General features: G+C 41.3%; 1 protein-coding gene across 6 annotated transcripts in view; it reads right to left on the bottom strand.

The window, feature by feature from the left end:
• The window catches only part of CEP83 (centrosomal protein 83), a 109,775-nt gene extending 92,353 nt beyond the window's left edge, over window positions 1–17,422 (bottom strand). For all 6 annotated transcript variants that reach the window (XR_008552173.1, XR_008552171.1, XR_008552175.1 and 3 more), the window contains exon 1: window positions 17,380–17,422. The gene's annotated coding sequence lies outside the window, so the exon portion shown is untranslated. The remainder of the gene's footprint in view (window positions 1–17,379) is intronic.
• Window positions 17,423–19,173: the final 1,751 nt, after the last annotated feature.

Below are 19,173 nucleotides of genomic sequence, written 5' to 3'. Positions count from 1 at the left end.
AGGCACAATTGGGTAAGAAAGGCGTGTGGGGGTAGTAGGGAAAGCAGATCAATCTGGACTGGAATTTATCAACTGATCTAGGAGAGCAATGAAAGATTTTAACCTTATGATAGGGTAGATAAGGAACAGAGAGGGTGCGATTAGATTTGCACTTCAGAAAAATAACTTGCTTATACAAAGTGTGAAGAGGAGGTTAGGGAAGGGGTGAAGGAGGAGATTAAAACAAACTGAAAGAGAAAAGGAGATCAAAAGTACAGGAAAGCAATGATGATGGACTCAACTAAGATAATGTCAGCAGAGTAATCAAAGGGAATATTATTGAGATGAATTTATATTATTATTGAAATGGATTTAGAAGCAGAAGTAACTGGAGTTAGTAGTTAGATATTCATGCCCTGCTCTCTCAAAATAAAAACTATATTAATGCCACTAGATAAACGGCCAACAAGGAAATAATGATAGTAAAAAAAGTAAAATGGAATCCAGTTAAAGTAAAAGAAAGGTTGTTTCAAAGATTACAATTTCTTTCAAGCACTAATCATCCAATCATCCCTACCAACAAAAAAAGCACAGAGACCTTTAAAGCACAGAGACCTTTAAAGAAGTATCTTACTAAAAGCAAATATCACCACCTTAAAACATATACCTTTCTTCCTTTGGTAGCAAAGGGGTAAACACTAAAGCTGGATTTGTCAAGAACAAAGACATAAAAAAGGTATTTTGTTCCTTAAATGTCCACCTGCTGTTACTCCTCCTCCTCCTTTCCTTGAAACAATCATCTCTATAGCAACACATTCTTAAGAAATTAGTGGGTGGAAAACATATGTTTTGGCAAAAATATGAGAACTCAAAAATGAGCTACTTTATTTTCCTTTAATATAAGAGATACAGGTTAGAACTATAAAATATATAAAACATGAAACAAAAAATACTAGAAAACATAAAAATTGATGTTGCACATGTTTATATGGAAAATCTTCACAGGTTACAATGACACCTGGTGGTAAGATTTTTTTTTTAATTATCTGTCATCTGTTATAAATTTCCAGTTAAAAAAGATATCTCATGTAAGTATGGTTTTCCCTAATTTTTTGGACATACTTGTTTGTAGGATTGTTTTCCAGCCATTTATTTTGAACTCTGTTTATCTTTGGAGCTCAGATGGCTCTCTTCGAGACAACAGAACGTTGGATTTCATTTTCAGATCGAACCACCCACTCTGCCTTTTGACTGGCAAAAGTCCATTTATATTTAGTGATTATTGATATACGGATATTTACTACTATCATTTTGTCTAGTTTTCTGGTTCTATTTATTTCCTTATTTAATATTTTGTGGTTTTCTTCACTGATTTAGGTTAAGAGTGGTCCCCTCCACATTTCTTATAGGGGAGGTGTAGTGTTTCCAAACTCCTTCAGTTTTTGTTTGGGAAGACCTTTATTTCTCATATCTGAAAGAGTCTTGTGGGACATAGTATTCTTGGTTGGCAGTTCCTGTGTTTGAGTAATTTGAACACATCACTCCATTCTTTCCTTGCCTGTAGTTTTTCTAGTGCAAGTCTGATGGGAATACTGTTATACATTACCTGCTTTTTATCTCGGGCCACCTTCATTATTCTTTGTCATGAACTCTTACTGGTTTCACTATGTCTTGTTGCATTTAGGTAACCAGGTGTTCAGTCAGCTTCACAGAAGGAATATTTAACTCCTTCCCCAGGTATGGGAAGTTCTCCTATATTATTTCCATAAACAGGCCTCAGTTCCCTTCTTTTCCCCTTCTGTTCTTATGTTGTCTTTAATAGTGTCACGTATTTCTCAAAATGTTTTTTTTTTTAACATCTCATTTCTCTCTCTTCTTCCACTTGGGTCCTTAGTGCAGTATCTTTGAGGTCACTGATTTGATCCTCCATTTTATCTATTTTACTTCCATTTTTTTCTCTAGAGTTCTTGATTCCATTTATTGAGTTCTACTTTCTGAATTTGTTATATTGTTTGAAGCTTCTATTTCTACCTTCTGTTCATTGATTTTGTTTTTGAGCTCATTAATTTGTTTTTCTGAATTTTGGTGTATCACTCTGATTAGCTTTTCTGAGTACTCATTTCTTTGACTTGCCTTTCCGAGTTTTCTTCTATTTCTTTGAATTTCTTTTATGAGAGCAGTTCTGAACTCTATCTGATAGGGAAACACAGTCTTCATCTTTTTGTGTCTGAGGTCCAGCATTTCCATGTGAATATTTTTTTGTCTACCTATTTTGCTGTTTGAAGTCTCCCTATTTTATTATTGTTTTTAATAATGTTACCATTTGACTTTATTTACTTGTTTATTTTGGCCACTGCTGACTTCTGAATATACTCAGATCTGGTTTGTAGTTACTAAGTGAGAAGGTGGGGAAGAACAACGAAGAACGCAGATGTTGGTGTGGATGAGACTGGTACATATCTGTGGCACTCCACCACCCTAATACCCCTCTACTCTGGAGTTTGGAATGAAAGACTCACAGTCCCTGTGTTTTCCCAGTCCTAGGGAGTAGTACAGATCTATTATCTTTCCTAGGGACCCAGTCTGTGTGGAACACCCCTGCTCCTCAAGGTTTTCCACTCTTTCTAAGGAGTATGGCTCCACACTTCCTTCTTTCTTCTCCCCAGTGCCTCTGGCTGAGTTGACTGCTCTGCCACTAGTGTTTCCTCTTCCAGACCAAAGCCCACAAGTTGCTCTCTCCCTACCTCCTCTTCAATGTAACATAAATCTCCTCAGTATTGTACACTCTATTAAAGGACTGTACTGGTGTCTAATGACCAAGGGATAATCAATCCTACTCCTATCTGAGAAATTATCTCTCCAACTAGTGTCCCTCCGACTTACTGATCCAAGAGCCTCAGCCAATGGCAACCAGGCCCTGCTGCTGTCTTTGCAAGGGCCTGCTCCCCAGGGCAGGGCCTACTGGGTATGACTTGATTCCTGATCCCTCCCTAGGACACACCTGGGTTGTGGTCTTCTAGTATAGTGGGCATGCTTCGCAGTCCCACTACAGTGCTTGCTGAGGCCTGCATTCACTACCCTTCCAGGGCTAAGTTCTGTAGGAATCCTACCACCTTTGGGGCTGTTTCCAGGATCTCTACTGGGGCTTGATGAGATGTATGAAGGCCTACTGTGGTCTGTTTCCAGGACCCTCCCACAGCTCAATGAAGACTGCAGTGGCTGTACGTTGGCAAATCTGCTTCCTGGTTCTTCTCTGGAGCTTGCCAAGTTCTGCACAGGTTTCTGAAGAGGCAATACAGTTGTTGAGTATGTGGAGGAGGTTAAGTCCATTGTCTTCACTCTGCCACCAACTTGAAGAATTTTTTTTCTAGGGTTTTTTTTTTAACTGTAGAAACTTTTTTTTTTTAAATCTGGGGCAAAACTTACAACATTGGCAATCAGTTTATATGAATATATAATTATGACAATAAGTTTATGTCATTTATATACTTTTTTTTTAACCAAATTTCGATGTTGATAAATCTACTAAGAAAGTAATTTACTATTATCTTTCATCAAGTGTTTACCATGCTTATTAAAGTATGCTAAACACTAGTAAACATAAAAGTTAATGAAAGCAGTTTGCACACAATCACCTCTCCCTTAGCAACCACAAACTATATTCACCTATCCTCTCTGACCTTTATTCTCCCTTGTTTCTTTTCTCCCATATGCCCTGAGAAATTTATGGTCTGTCGTTCCAACTCTAAGAAAGAAAAGTCAAGCTGCCTCTCCCACAGCTTCATTTATTACATCTGAATGACACGCAAATTAACAATCACATTCCTAAACTCAATCTTTGCTCCTAACTCCCACTCTCCTCCCATGTCACATCTACAACAGAACTTTGACATAACAAGAGTTAAATTCATTAATATCAAATGTTCTGCCTGCCTCCTTTAAAAATATAAAATCAATTACCCTTATGGTTCCCTTATTTCTTTTTTAAGATTTTTTTTTTTTTTTGATGGGACCCTCACTACAGCCAGGGAACGAACCGGCGCTGCAGAGGCTGCGGGCAGCCTCGCAGCCCAGCGCTCAACCACTGCGCCACCAGGGAAGGCCCAAGATTCATTTATTTTTATACAAGAACTGGGGTACAGGCCAGAGGCACGGGAGGGTGCAAGGATTCACCAGAGACAGAGTGGGAAACAGAACAGGCAGACTGACTGAAGTACACTGCTGAGGGGAACAGCGGTGAGACAGGAGAGGTCTGCTGCACCATGTGGGAATCTCTCTGGCCGGTGGGGAAACGAACCTGCACTGCAGAGGCTGTGGACAGCTTCACAGTGTTGCACTCAACCCGCTGCGCCACTGGCGAGACCAAGCCTCCCTCATTTCCCATGCGCCCATCTCCTATTAGTAACAAATTATTAAAACTGCTAATACTTCTTCATCTGTCCATTGATTTTGTTAATTAAAATTAGTAATTAAGTGGACACCCCCCTCCCTGGTTCCAACTAAGAGACAAGAGTCAGAACACAACCGATCTGGTTTTGCAATGAGAACGCACCCAGAAAAATGCTGCTTCTGGGCAAATCAGAAAAAGACTTCGAGGTTTACAAGTGGCTAAAACTCCAAGTTTCTAGAAGACAAAACTACAAAGAAAGGGCAAATGTTAACAACGCTTTGTTTTCCTCAAAGCATAGATAACAGCAGGTAAATACATTACGTGGACCCCTACCCCAATTTTTTTTTAAACCTCTGCATAAGTCTTGGAAATAACTGGATAAACCTCACTGAGAGGGTCAGAATTCAGGTAGCTTTCCCAGTTCTGTTACAGGCTGACTGTTCCCAAGTTAACTCTTGATTCTTTAGAAAACTCAATTCTGCTTGCCTCAATTATTTGACAAATTTAACTACTTTTCCATTACTACATTCATCACTCTCTGGTACAAAACTTTTAGTATTTTACATTTGGTTTTTTAACAGAGCCTCCTAGACAGTGTCCCAGATTCTCATCTTTACTCATCTTCACATAGCCTATAGGTATCTATCAGGACAATATTCCTCATGCACTGTTGTTTTTTTCTGGTTTTTTTTTTTTTAAAGATTTATTTATTTATTTATACAATCACTGGGTACAGTCAGAAATGCAGGAGGGTGAGAGAAGTCACCAGAGCCAGAGCGGGGAGCAGAACAGGCAGACTGACGAGGTACACTGCTGAGGGGAGCAGCGAGCGCGGCAGGAGAGGTCTGCGCACCATGGATCCCGTCACCGGCAGCTGGGGATCGAACCGCCACTACAGAAGCTGCAGGCAGCTTCGTAGCCCAGCACTCAACCACCGAGCCGCCAGGGAGGCCCCCTCATACACTGTTTTTGTCATCATTACTCCTACTGTAAATCTACTGTGTTCTGGATCAAATATAAACTTCAGCCAAACTCAATCTTGCATTAGCCAATACCTTATACAAATGTAAACATTTCATTCTTCTGCTCGACAGGGTCCTTATGCTAGAGCTGATAAGGTTTGCTTTAGAGTCCCCCATACACATGTTGTTCATTCTTACCATCACAACTTTTTTCAGTAATACCAAATTGAAATACTTTCTTGCATCTTTTCAATTAACCTACAAATCAAGATCAGAGTCAAACCTAAAACCTTACAATGTGAATAATCATGAAACTTCTCAGGATGTAATTACTTGAGATGTGTACACAGATAGGGTCTGCCCTTTAGCCTTATGTATTGCTGAGATATTTATTTCATACTGTACCAAATCTGCATTTTTCCCTCTAGTGCTTTCTTAACTACGTAAACTATGTCCCCAAAGAAACAGTTCCTCAAAGAAAAACTTCAACGATCTACTTTTTTGGTCCTCTCCATAGTTTGCAATTTCAGCAAATCTAATGACAGAAGTGATCCACAAAATTTCTGTGATGTGAACCCTGCTTTCCAATGGGTTTACAATGCAATTTCAGAGATGGCACAGGATGGATATCACCAAAAATACTGTTTGTTGAATCAATCATGCATGCCTTAAAATAGCTACCCATCAAGATATTTATGCTTCGAAAATTAATAATCAAGGGAGACAGTATAGTAATCAAGCCTTAAAAAAGTATCAGTATATATCCTTTGATATAGCAATTCCACATGTAAGAAGTCAGTCCTAAGAAAGTGATCAGAGATGCGCACAAACATTTATCTTCTCCAAGGGTCTTATTATTCAATAAATGTTTATGGAGGATATCTTTAATAGGTCAGGAAAATGTGGGAGACAGAAGAAAGTTCCTGCTTTCCCAATGCTTATATCACAGTATTTATAATGGAAAAAGAGGCTACCCTCCTCCCCCTCAAAAAAAAACCCCAACATGTTATACAGGCAAGATATGCCATATATGTGGATCAGGCTACTCACTATTGTTAGGAAATTAGTTTCTCCCAAATTCAATTTAACGCCATTGAAAATCCCAAGACATTTTTTGATAGAAATACGCCAATTCTAAAATGTATATGGAAACACAAAGGATAACCAAAACAACTTTAGAAAAGTTGGAGAACTTGCATTACTGACTTTGTGACTTACTAAAATGTTACAGAAAACAACTTTGCATCATTAGTGTCAAGGTAAACACATAAATTCATTGAGATTTCAGAAAAAGACCCACACATATATATCATCAACTGATTTTTTACACAACTAAAAATACATAAACACAAAACTAAGCTATAAAGCTCTTAGAAGAAAACAGAATAATCATTTTCATAACATGTTAAAAATTTCTGAGATAAAACATCAAAAGCATTATTCATGAGAAGAAAAACTTATAAACTAGCACTTTCCTTTAAAAGACACTATCATGCTAATAAAGAGGAAAAATTACAAATCATACAAATCATACTGATAAAGGACTTGTGTCCAGAACACAAAGAATTCTCAAAACTAAAAGTGAGCAACTCAACAAAATGAGGAAAAAATTTTATACAATTAAAAAAGTTAAATAAATGCTTCAAAAAAAATGTTAAACATCATTACTGAAGTGCCAACTAAAAACACAATAAAGTAATACCAGACATCTATTACAATAGTTAAAATATAAGACTGACCATATCAAATATTGACTAGAATGAATTGGAACTGGAACTATTATAAACTCCTGGGAAAATGTAAAATAGGAAAATCATTTATGAAAATAGAAAGTTTCTTAAAAATCAACTGTCATTTACCTTATAATCCAGTCATTCCATTTGTAGATATTTACCGAAGAAGAATGAAAGCATCCCTACAAAGATCTTAATACAAATGTTCACAGTTAATTTGTGAGATTGAAACACAGATCCATTCAGATGTGAATGGTTAAACTATGATATAGACATACAATGGATTATTCAGCAATAAAAAGAAATCCAACATAAGTGGAAGAATTTTAATTATCCCAAGTAAAAGAATCTAGACAAGAGAGAACATACTGTATTATTCCATTTATCTAAAATTCTAAAAAAATGCAAATTAATAATAGCAACAGAAAGCATATCAATGTTTGCCTGGGAATGGGAAGATAGGGCAGAGGTAAGAGGGAAGAATCACAATGAGACCTCAGGAAATTCTGGGGGGGTGAATATATTTAATACCTCTACTATGATAAGCTACACAGGAATACACATCAAACACTTAATTGTTTACTTTTAAAAATGCAAAATTTGATGTTTTAAAAACAAACATTATGAACTTAAAATTCTTTTTAAAAGGATTATGGGAAAATATTTAATAATACTGAGAAGTGTTGTCATAGATATGGAAAAGATTGTAAAACACTGTTGTATTTTGTAGAAAGTATATTCACATTTTTAAACATGCATAGAAAAAAAGGCTAGACACTGCAAAATTATCTCAATGACAGGCTGGTGTGCTTTTAATTTTTTGTTTGCATTTCCTGCACAGTCCTTATTTACAATTAATACGGAAAGTGTTTACATTACGTTAATAATCAGGAAAAATGTCACTGGTATAAAAGAGAAGCATCTCAAAGGCCACTTAAAAAAACCAGAGTAGAGCCTCCTTGGTGGCACACGGGGTTAAGTATCAGCAGTATGAAGCTATCCAGCATGAGTTTGATCCCAGGCCAAGGAGCTAACCCCATGGTGCAGCAGACCTCTCGTGTCTCACCAGCTGCTCCTTTCAGCAGTGTATTTCAGTCAGTCCATCTGATCTGCTCCCTATTCTGTCTCTGATGAATTTTCTTAAGCCCACCCCTACCACCACCCTCACCTCTGGCCTACACCCCAGCTCCTGTATGCATAAATAAACCTTGAAAATAAAAAAAAAAAAAAAAAGAGTAAAAAGTCTGCCCTTTCCACATCAACAAAAAAATAAACAATGATCATATATAAAAAAGAATGAGACAAAGTTCAAGACTTCACTTCAAGAAACAGCCCCAAAGTCCTCAAATACCACTCACTTCATGCAAGTTTATTTAAAAAATACCCAAAAAAGATACTGAAAAAATATTTGGCGGCTGTCAACCACTGATCCTTATTTTGTAGATTTACCAAATCCATGACACCATTTTAAATTTTCTTCCCCAAGAGCAGTTTTCAATTTTGAGAATCAAGTTTCTTTTTTTAAATCTTGGACTCTAATATTCAGAATATACTGACATCTTTATCATATATATATATTTTTAAAGATTTATTTATTTATACAAGAACCGGGATACAGGCCAGATGTGCGGGAGGGTGAGAGGATTCACCAGAGACAGAGCGGGAAACAGAACAGGCTGAGGGGAGCAGTGGGCGCGACAGGAGAGGTCCGTCGCGCCACGTGGGCATCTCCGCTGCAGGCCGGGATCGAACCCAGAGGCTGTGGACAGCCTCATGATGCTGCACTCAACCAACTGCGCCACCAGGGAGGCCCTCATGTATATTATTAATGAAAATTGAAACTCAAGAATTTAAATATCAGATATTTCATTTCATATAAAGTAATATGCTCATGGTTTTTATGTTTTAAAATCAAGCTAATAGGCACATTTGTATTTTTTACTGTGGTTTCTGGAACAGCTGAAGTGTAGCTAAATAAAATTCAATAAAATTCTGGCAGAATCCCAAAGTACTCCCCACTCACAAGGTTTAGTCCAATAAGGGTTAGTCCAAGTTTATTAATATGGTATACAAAATCCTTAACAATCTGGACCCTTTCTACCTCCCCTTCTCATCTCTCGGAACTCCTTGATATGTATTTATGATTTAACACTAAACTTCTTGTAGTTCACTGAATATACCACACTTTTTCTCACCTCATGCCCACCCCTCTGCCTGAAATGAATCTCCTATTATCATCTTTCATTCATTTTTATATTCAATTAAGTGATGACCTCCTTCTCAAAGTCTTTCCTGGATTCCTTCCTTTTTCCTCCTACCCAACCCACATCCATTCTGAGTGTCCCTGAAAGTTCTCCCACAGAGCCATATACTTATCCATCTCATACTTCAATATACTATAATAAGTCATTCATGTCCTTCACTAGTCTAACACCTCCTTGAGATCTGACATGTCTAAGTCATTTTTAGAATCCCAAATAGCTTGAACATGGGGGGTCAATAAATGGTAAGAAGTTTCTTCCACTTATCAAAAGGAGAAAAGAAATTGCACAGAGATTAGGATTTCCCAACATCAAAAGCCTTACAACTTGATACTTGAGGAAGATCAGAAAATTTAACTTAATAAGCTCATCCAGAATGATTAAAGTCCAAAACTGTGCAAAAGGTTATGGTTAGAAGAGGTTTAAGACAAGTTTTATACTCCTGAGAGAAGAATTTCACAAGTAAACCAAACAACAGAACACCTATTTCCAATGTAGGAAAACGAGCATATCAACAAATACTCTCCACAGAATAGCCAAAACACAACCACTTCAGTTGTTCAGAATTCAATCAAAGGCATTTAACAAACTAAGAAGTGTTTATTTATGAAAACAACTAAACTCTGGGTAAAAGCATGAATCTACAGCATCCTTAACTTTCACTGTTTTCATCTCCCACCTGTCAGCCCAGGAATTTAATAGGCGTGAAAGGACTGCAAAAACAGCAGTTTCACCACCACTTCTTGAAAGTAATCAGTTGTTTCTGTGATTGCCAGTTAAAATGCAAACTCTGTGGCAAGCTAACAGTGAGGATCAGTAACTCCTTTAACCTGATGGGACTCTGTGGCAAACAACAAACTGGCAGATGAGCTGGGGTTTTACCAGAGACTGCAGTCAGAAGAGAAGGGCTAGACAGCCTTAAGAGGCAGGCTTGCTATAGTATTTACTAGCCCAGGTAGAACAATAATTATATATACACAATGGAGATCGGAGCTAAATAAAAGTCAGGGGAAAATTTGAAAACAACCTGTGTTTGAATACCTTTTTCACTCCTCACACGGATCCATCAGCAGCCCTCCCAGCCTCCAGAACAGGCCCAGAAGAGCTTTGCGGGGACTCAAGCACCACCCCAGATTCTACAAGACTCCAGTAGCTGTGCCCACCATCAAGTAAAGTGGGGGAAAAGGATTCACATTAAAAGTCCCAACCTACAGCAGAGCAAACCCAAAGCAAACAATGGGGAAAAGGAAAAATATAAATGGCCATTTATAGAATATAATATGTAATATATAATAAATGTATATTTATATACAGTATACATTATATACATTATATATTGATCTAAATAGATAATAAATTTATAATAAATATATAATATATAAATGGCCATTTATATAAAAAATATGTAAAAAATGGCCATTTAAAAATATAATGTATTTATATTTATATAAATGGCCAAGCAAGCTCTCAGGGGAGTATACCATAGAGAGAAAATCAAATGCCAAAATCCAACAACACCGACACAGAAGTCGTCTCCCTGTCAGATGAAGAATTCAAAATTGTCATAATCAAGAAAGTCAAAGAACTTGAATAAGACAGAAAACCAAATTAGATATGAGAAGACACAGAAAAGGAAAAGAATGCTATGAGAAACATAATCGATGAACAAAGATCAAGACTGAAACTTCAAGAAAATAAAGGCACTGGACCCAGTGCTTGTATAAATAAATAAATCTTTTTAAAAAAGAAAAGAAAAGAAAGGCGCTGCGGGATGTAAAAAGATCAATGGAGGTTAAAAAAAAAAAAATTCTGGGAAAAGCCTTGGTAATAAATGATATGGAGAACGAATCTGTATTCTCCAAGATACAGATATGAAAAGAACCAAGAAAGAAAAGGAAAGAGATACAAAGGAAAAAGATCAAGGAACACTTCAAGAATTATCTGACATCATGAGAAAAAGAGATTGGAGTCATAGTAATCCCAGAAGGAGAAAAGAGACAAGGAAACTGAAAAGCCATTCAAGGAAATAACTTAAGTGTCCCAAATTTGAAGAAGGAAATGAAAATAGACATAAGGTTGCTAAGGATTGGAACCATCATAATGAAAGAAAAACTACAGCAAGACACAGTAGTAAAGCTTTCAAAAGTCCCAAAGAAAATAACAAAGCTGACAAGGGGGAAAAGATAACCCATAAAGACAACAAGAATCAAAAAAGTAACTAGTACAAAATGTCAAGCAGTTACTAAAATAGTAAAAACAAGATTCTAGTCTTCCATCTCAGGATTCAAGCTCCAAAATATACACATTCCTCTCTTATGATGTTAATCAAATGTTGGGCTTTGGAAAAGTCACGACACATTTTTGCTTGAAAAACAGAAAAAATACATCACAACTTCTGACGAGCCATTTGCCAGTTCAGATAACAGCATCTTTGTACAGATGGGTTTACATTCATAGTGCTACACAACTGTTTGACCAAAAACCTCCTTTTAATAAAGTACACGTGATACACATTCCTCTCCTAGCTTCCAAGACACACACTTCTATTCTGACTTTCCTCCCGACTTTATTGTTCTACCTACCATTATATATTTATGTGCACCAGTCCTCTCCTGAGTCTACGCTCTACCCAGGAACCTCATCTCCACCAGAATCTGAACTACCACTGTTGCTGATGACTTCTGACTGATGCCAAAGAAATTTCTCCCAGTTTTCCTTAACTGACTTCTTCTAGGTCAGGTTGAACACTTCTCTGTACACTTTCAAATTAAGTTTAATTATAAATACAGTATTCCTCAATCACAGTGTAGTCTGTCTGCAAGTCTACATCAGGTATCCTTGCTACATGCCCAGAACACAATGACTTATCTGCCTAGCACTTTCCATGTTATATCACAAATAACTTTTACTCTTTGTTCCCATCAGATAAGCTACTTTAGACTTGGCACTGTTATTAACAACCTCCCCAGTACCTAGCATAGTGCAAGACACATTAGCTGGCACTCAAATATTGCCTAAAGCAATAAACAAGATATAAAATTAGCTTTAAACAGGAATGATACAATTTCTGAGAAAGACCTTCAGGAATTTTTTTCCAATGAGAAAACGGGCCAAGGAAGGCCTACTAACACAACTAACCCAGACAAGCCTCGGTCTAAATCACAATTCTCTTCCCACAAAATCATGGTGTCTATTAATTCATGCTTACTGATTTAAGCTTTCCAATGACCTCCTGAAGTAACACAAAAGTGTTACTCAGGGGAGAATCATTTCAACTTCCATCCACCCCAGCTCTAACTGACTACGTCAGTTGTAGAGAACTCTGTTAATTATTACTGAATAGTTTTCAGCCCAACAAAGCTAGTCTCTAATGAGCCAATCTTTTCACAAGTCCTCCACACACTCTAGCTCAATACGTGTTATCATGCATCTCTATTTGAAAAACAATGTGCAAGAAATTATAATTTGTCAGCATTCCAAACTATATATTTAACTATATTGTATACCCTTTTAAATGTCTACCATAAACCAAAATATGACTCGGTTGAAAAAGGTTGAAAATGCTAGAGGTAGACACTGCAATTTCATCAGAAAAATCCCTACAGTCCAATGTTAATGTTTTCAATGGTTGCTATGTTATACTGCAACTGTTGTTACTGGGCAACAACTCATAAGATAGCAAGAAACAAATGAATCAAACCAAGATTTATAACAAGTACTGTAAGATTTACCTTGACTTTATATTTGTCTCTGAAATAACTGTTACAAGTATCAGATACAGATTCTGTAACGAACATTTAGTTGAAGACACATTTTGAAGAGATAGGTGCTCTCCAAAAAGGAATGAAAGCACTGATATAATTTCATAAACTGAGTCTTGAGCAGGTAAATAGTAAAATGGAAAGGGGTGAAATGGGGAGAGAAAGAGAGATGGAAGAAGGGAGGAGGTATGAGGTGTTTCTGAAACTAAGATTCTGTTAAGGAAGAACCAGGAAACTGACCAAACTCCTCAAGCCAACTAGGGAGTAGTACCAGCAATCCTGAGGGAGTCCTTACTCTGATAGTGTCATGGGAAATTCGCTAATATTCACACTTTCTAGGAACAGAATCTTTCCATGTTATTCCAAAGAATTCCTTATTTGGGGCCTCCCCTGGTGGCACAGCGGTTGAGCACTGGGCTGCATGCGAAGCTGCCTGCAGCCTCTGCAGCGCCGGTTCAATCCCCGGCCACAGGCGAGGGTCCCACATGACGCTCCCGCTGCTCCCCTCAGCAGTGTATTTCATGAGTCTGCCTATTCTGTTTCCCACTCTGGCTCTGGTGAATTCTCTCACCCTCCCGGGCTTCTGACTGTACAATCAATCAATCAATCAATCTTTGGGGAAAAAAAAAGAATTCCTTATTTAATTCCCTTCCTTATGATTTACAATTGCCCTTCCTCCTCAGTTACTCTCAAAAATTTCACTGTAAGAGGGGAAAAAACAAAGTAGAAATGTACAAATCATTTATTCAGCAACTTCTTTTTGGCAGAGTCTAAAGATACAGTTTACTGAGCTCTGATGTCCTGTCCTTAAGGAGTTTACAATCTAGTTAGGAAGGCAAGATAAATATAAAGACATAGAAGGTATAAATATCAAATGAGCATGAGTGAAATATACACTATAGGATTTCAGAAGTGAAGTTGAGGACATGTTACACCTAAATACATCGTTTTGGTACACAGACCATTTAGAAGTCAAGGCACTTGAGGAAAGAACAGGTGCTTTGAAGAGGGGCACACTGTGATCCTCCTTTTTCTTCCTGAAAGGAGATAAAACTCATGTTATAGGTGCCCTCCCTATACCAGGAAGAAAACATCCGTATCACCAGAAATGGAGAATCAAAGTCAAAATATCTGTACAAACAAACCTTGTTAAAGTAATCCTTCTCCCTCTAGTTACTTCTTCATAATGTACTATCCTTGGCCCAAATCCCTCTGTCTTCAATTTTTCACAAAGTGTTTCTTTGTCTAAAAGATAGGCTTTCTGCTCTAACCACTCCACTAGGTCTTCAATCTCCTTTGCAGGTTCCTATGTACATGGATAAAATTTGCATGCTTTTCTCCCACTAGTGTGTTTCATGTCAACCTAAATCTTTTTTTTTTTTTAAAGATTTATTTATTTATTTTATACAAGAACCAGGGTACAGGCCAGATGCACAGGAGGGTGAGAAGATTCACCAGAGACAGAGCAGGGAGCAGAACAGGCAGACTGACTGAAATACACTGCTGAGGGGAGCAGCGGGTGCAACAGGAGAGGTCTGCCGCGCCATGTGGGACCCTCACTGGCCGGCCAGGATCGAACCAGCGCTGCAGAGGCTGTGGACAGCTTCACAGCGTGGCACTCAACTGCCTGCACCACCAGGGGAGGCCCTCAATCTAATTCTTAAGCCCAGTCACTAGCCTTAAAGTTTTTCCGGGGCCTCCCTGGTGGCATAGGGTTAAGTCTCAACGCTTTCACGCTGGCTGCCACTGCTGTGGCCTGGCCGTGGCCTGAGTTCAATCCTGGCCAGGGAGCTAACCAACATATGGCGCAGCAGACCTCTCCTGGCTCACCCACTGCTCCCCTTGCAGTGTGTATTTCAGTAAATCCACCTGTTCTGCTCCCCACTCTGTCTCTGGTGAATCGTCTCACGCACACCCACATCTCTGGCCTACCCCCAGTTCCTATATACATAATAAAAATAAATCTTTTTTAAAAAAGTTTTTCCTTCCCGAGAAGTTGTACTGTAGTTGAGCTTTACAGAAAACGTACATAAAAGCTGATATGAGAGAGAGAAAGCATATAGTAGCTTTAGAGGATAATGAAGAAACCAATCTGGTCAAAGCACAGCTTTTCTATAAAGAATATAAGCTTGAAAAGGCAGTAAAGAGAGTTTGAAGAATTCAATTAAGAAATGTGAACTTCAGTAATTTTTTACACAGATATGGATGCTCTTAAACGTACACAACAGATTAGACAATTAGGAAAAATTACTGTAGGGTAAATGAAGATGCTCAGGTTTTTATGCCACTGGCCTCTGTGGCCATTACCTGTGGCCTAGAAGGCGCTGGTGAGCATGGGCTGGGGGCACACATGCCTGATGATGCCCACCTGGAGTATGGTGTAGGCATGCATAAGTGGGCCCCCTGAGCCTGGAGGCTGAGGATGTAAGGGCAGCGTCTCACAGAGAGTGCTAGACCAGTGACTACAGAGAGACAGGACCACGAGAGGATGCCAGAGACCCCAAAGAGAGAGTAAAGATTCACTGGGGGCTGGGAGGCCTGCCAGTCCCTCACCGAGCCCCACCTCTCTCCTTGCCAGCCTGTAGGCTACCCCCAACAACTGCCGTAGAAAGAGCATTAAAACCAGAAAAAAAAGGTCACTGAGGGCTCCAGGACTCTCCTTTACCTGTTTGTGGGAATAGAGAACATGACCAGCCTGCATTTGCCTGCCACAACAATTACTTACTAAAGTTAATGCATTATATATGCCCAAGTTAAAGCTCATTTTCTTTAGGCAAAGAGACACTATCAAGAAAATACACGCCATCAATAAAAAAAAAAAAAAGGATTCTGACAATTCAGTAATTTTACTGTTCAGATTTTGTTCTTCAAAGTTTCTTGAGTTAGAAGTTCCCATGACAAAAATGCTGACTTCTGACTACTAAAAATTTTATCACACAACTTGAGTCATTCTTGAGTTTTCTTTTTCTCAGTCTGGCCCAACTCTTGAATATTTCATTATTATAACATAAGCATACAGGAAAGAAAAGGGGGAGAGGACTAAAATGAAGTCTACAGATTTTTACAATACAGTAAGGACATGCTATAAAGAACATTACTTCAGGTTCTCACTAGTAGTAATTTGATTTCAAGTTATTCAGTCAAGTTTTCTCATCCACTTTCTTAAATGGCTATTACTCTGAAAATTACTTGACACGCACATTCTGTCATTAAGGGTTCAATGAGAAAAGTGCTAGGCTAAAACCACGGCTTAAAAACCACCTGTGGGCAATCGGTGTTTTAATTTCCCAAGCTTTATGTAACCCTAAAATTGCTATTGCCCTTCTTTGAGAAAACCCCTAAATGTAGGGTTTCGCTTCATCTGGTTAGAAAAAGAAAACCAAAAAAAAAAAAGAGAGAGAGAGAGAGAGAATATCATATTTTGTCAGAAATAACCAAACGGCAACCCAAAATCCATTTGCAACTCCCTGGCGGTTCTGTGACACTGAAATGTAAAGCATTATAATAGTTCTGAATCAAAAGAGTTTGAAACCAAACCTCAATACAAAAGGTTAACTGTAACCACCTACATACAGCTTAAACCCGTAAGTTTACAGCCTTCTGAACTCAGAGAATGGCAGGATAACTACATTTAATTATATTCTAGTTGAGTATTAGGCTTGTTTACACCGACGTTGCTTGGCAACGGCAGCATTGCTTGAAAACGACCTGAAACTCTTTCAGATTGACTCAAATATTTGTCATCTGAGCACCCCGAGCTCGGCCACATGCACGAACGGCGAGCATTTCGTGTTATCCTGGACACTTTCTGAGAACCTATCAAAACTGCCTTCGAAGGACCTCTAATGACAACAGTTTTTTTTTTAATTACTTGCCAGTGGGTACCTTAAGAGCAAAAATACCCATTAAGGTCCAAAGCCGGACACCGAGGGACCCCCAAAGTCTCCACCAGCGCCAGGCCTTGACTTACCAACCCGAGACACGACCGCAAGCCGTGCCAGCCCACGTCGCTGTCACGATGCCCTGCAGGGGCGAGCCAAAGGCTCTGCCCATCAGCGACTCCGCCGCAGCTGCCCCACGCCTGGCCAATGACTGACCCGGCCGCACCCCCTCGCTGCAGCGCTCAAAAAACTCCCGCGTCCACGTGCACCGCCCCGGCCGCTGCACACGCCCCGCAGCCCCCAGCTCCCCGCGCCCGCCGGCCCCGCACGGGAAACCGACCCAGGAGGGAACTCCAGAGCAACTTGCAGAGAGCGGGGAAGGAGAGTGGGGCTCCGGCCGCGGGGAGGTTACCTGCGGACTCACGCCCGGTCCCGCGGCGCGCGCGCGGGGCACTCGCCGGTGGCTGCAGCTCCGGCCGCGCTCGCCCCGGGGAGACGCCGCCGCCGCAGCTCCGGCCAGCGGCACCCACGCGGCTCTTCTCGCGGGTCATGGGGGCGAGGGGCAGCCCCCCACCGGGGTGCCGGCCAGCCCGCCGCGCCCGGCGAGGTCCCGGCGGCCGCTCCCGGGCAGGCTGGGGGCGAGCCGAGGGGGGCCCGGGCCGAGCGCCCCCGCGGGCGCGGAAAACTGAGGCGTCCGGGGAGCGCTCCGAGGGCGGCGGTGAGGGAGAGGGGGCCGCTTCTCCTCGGCGGACCGGCCTCTTCGGGGGTGCGCGGCCGGTCCTGGCGCCCACAGCCGAGCGGGACGCCGCCCTCCGCCAGCCGCCCGCGCCCCTCAGGCCCCGCGGAGCGGACGCGGACCCGAGACCTAAGGGCGCGCGAAGCAGGAAGTCCCGCCCCCTCGCCGACGTCACGGACGCGCGGGCGCCGCAGGCCGTTGGGGGAGGGGTCCGGGCGGGAGGGCGGGCGCCGACGGCGGGAACGGCGGCGGGTTGGCGCGGGGAGACTGTACCGGGCGGTGCGGGAGCCCCTGAGGCGAAGGGAGCAGGAAAGGCGGGACGGGGCCTTTCTGGCTTCGTGGAGCCCGAAGCCCGCCTCTTGCGCCTCCTCCCTGCGCCGCGTCTCCGGGCGCTCCCCTCTGCCCTTTGCCCACACTCGCTTCTCTGAGGGCCCCCCCCCACCCCCGGCACCCCGCCTGCCTTCTGGGCGCGTAGATGTAACGGGGCTCGGGGTCGGCTAACTACCAGGCCAGCTTTGGGGCGTCGCTCGGGAGTGGGGCGTGGAGTCAGCGGCCCCCCGGGAAGCAGCCGGGTCGGGACCGAGGGCCCTGGAGGGAGTCGCCTGGCCCCGCGCCTGCTGCTCCCGGGCTCATCAAGCTCGTGGCCCACTGGGGTAACACTGTGAACTGCTAGTTCTGAAGTTGTAAGCTAGAGTGGGAAGAGAAGCTACTGGATGTTGCTGACGTCTGCTATGCCAAGAGCTGAATGAGATATGACAGGGTTTCCCTCTTTCGGAACAGGTGGTTGAAGAAGTAGGCAGGTGCCCTCCCCTCCCCCAGGTCTGTTCTGGTGCCTTGATTTATTTGGCTTTGCATTCTCATTACCTTGCGAAGCACAGATTTATTTTCACTCCCGTGGTTAACATTTTCTGGCTCAAGTTATGAATAGAAAGGCAACTGAGGGCGTCCCTGGTGACGCAAAGGGGTAAGACGCAACCTATGAAGCTGTCCTCAGCCTCTGCAGCACGAGTTCGATCCCTGGCCGGCCAGGGAGCTACACACATGGCGCAGCAGACCTCTCCTGACTCCCCCGCTGCTCCCCTCAGCAGTGTCTTCGGTCTGCCAGCTTGTTCTGTTCCCCACTCTGTCTCTGGTGAATCCTCTCACCGCCCCCCCCCACACACACACACTTCTGGCTTGTACCCCAGTTCTTGTTTGCATAAATAAATAAATCTTTTTTTAAAAAAAAGGCAACTGAGATATGACCCTTTCTTTGCTGATGAAATGAGGAAATAGGATCATTTCTTTGGGAAGTGAGTTGAGTAACGGAGTGTTACTGGATGAATCACATAGATGGGGGAGATAGATCAGTGAACAGAATATAAAATCCAGAAATAAACTCATGTGTATGTATGAGTGCTTAAAATAATACTAGCAAACATTTGCCGAGCACTTGCATGTCAAGGACTGCAGCACTTTTCAAGTTATCTT

Source organism: Talpa occidentalis, unplaced genomic scaffold, assembly GCF_014898055.3.
Source record: "Talpa occidentalis isolate TD23 unplaced genomic scaffold, MPIMG_talOcc4v2.1 talOcc4.16, whole genome shotgun sequence".
Lineage (NCBI taxonomy): Eukaryota > Metazoa > Chordata > Mammalia > Eulipotyphla > Talpidae > Talpa > Talpa occidentalis.
Note: the sequence above shows the minus strand (reverse complement) of the source record. Positions and strands in the feature narration are given on the sequence as shown.